Here is a 1481-nt window from a genome sequence, read left to right as displayed (position 1 = left end):
GTGTCCGCTTGAGTAAATACACATCCATTTTCTCTCCTTTTCTCGCCCCTCTTTATCTCCTTTTCTCTCCCAATCCATATCCTCACCCCATCTCCTTCAGCTTATTGTCATGATCCTCTTCCTCATTATTTTCCCCCTAATCCTCCTCCTCCTCATCCTCCTCCTCATTCTGTTCATCCTCCTTTTCCATCTTCTCATCTTCTCCTCCATCTTCTCCCAGGCTTGCTCTTTATGTCCTCATCCTCTTCCTCAACATTTTCCTTACATTTCCCCCCTGTGATTTTCCCTCAGTATTCAGTAAATCAAAATTTCCCCTTTCGTTGCAGACTTCTTCAACGAGCCATTCTACTGCTACCCCCGTGTGCCGTATCTGCTTCCAGCCGGAAGAACCCGGGTCCGTTCAGTACAGTCTCGTCAGCCCTTGTTTCTGCGAGGGCTCCGTCAAGTACCTGCATCAGTCGTGCGTGAACCGGTGGATCGCGGAGAGCGGCACACCCAGCTGCGAGTTGTGCGGTTACCGCTTTCACCTGCGCACCCTGACGGTGCGAAACATCTTGCACGTAAGTGGCGCTAATAATCATGTTGTGGCGCACTTGAGCCTCCATGAACAACTATTAATTCGAGTCAGGGAAAAGACATTATCATTAGGTCGATATTCATGCTGGAAAAAGGAAATGATAAAAATCAAACGTTACCCATATACTTTGTGCAGTTGCACATCCCCAAATCCAGCCGAGTTTCTTTTTTTTCCTTTTTTTTTTGAAGATGTTATTTTCACTGTAAGCCTTTACCCGCTCTCAATATTCCTTTTCATATTCATTAGCCGACTTTCGTTCGCTTTCCCATTTTGATTCCTTTTTCTTCATACCTTTTCCATTATTCTTATGTCTTTTAAAGTTCTTCTTTTATTCTTTTTTCTCTCTCCATTCACCTCATTTGCCTAAAATACCTCTCGTGTTCTTTGGCAGTTTGGCACTCCATCCTTTTCCCTTTGAGCAATTTTCGTAATCACCAGACGAACGATTTCTGCCGGGGCTACTTACCCCCTCCCGCCTTTTCATTTCCGTTTAATAGTTCAGTGTGATGACGCATGGGAATAAACTGTGATAATCCATAGCGAATTAATCACGGTGCATCGCCGTAGGTGACATTACATGTTATTACAATCGTATCACTTGGGTTTACGAAGTCATACGGGAGCTTAAAATGCGGGGGAAAGGCGACTTGTTAAAAATTCGCCTACTCGCCCTTTTTAGAAGAAAAAAAAAGAAACGATTTCTTTTAGAGCCTATATAGACGCCCCAAACCTCTTGTCAGCATTTAAAGGACCTATGCAGTGCAAATGCACATTGACTTGCTTGTCTTGATTCATGATACGCTCATCATTACCTATGTGGCTGAAAAAAATAAGAAAGTAAAAAATATGAATACAATCTGTATACTATTTTTTTTTCAAAATAATTACGTGAATGAGCCCAAAC

Source organism: Diadema antillarum, unplaced genomic scaffold (genome assembly GCF_040938485.1).
Source record: "Diadema antillarum isolate AM-2024a unplaced genomic scaffold, OU_Dant_1.0 seq00001319_RagTag, whole genome shotgun sequence".
NCBI classification, from domain to species: domain Eukaryota; kingdom Metazoa; phylum Echinodermata; class Echinoidea; order Diadematoida; family Diadematidae; genus Diadema; species Diadema antillarum.
Note: the sequence above shows the minus strand (reverse complement) of the source record.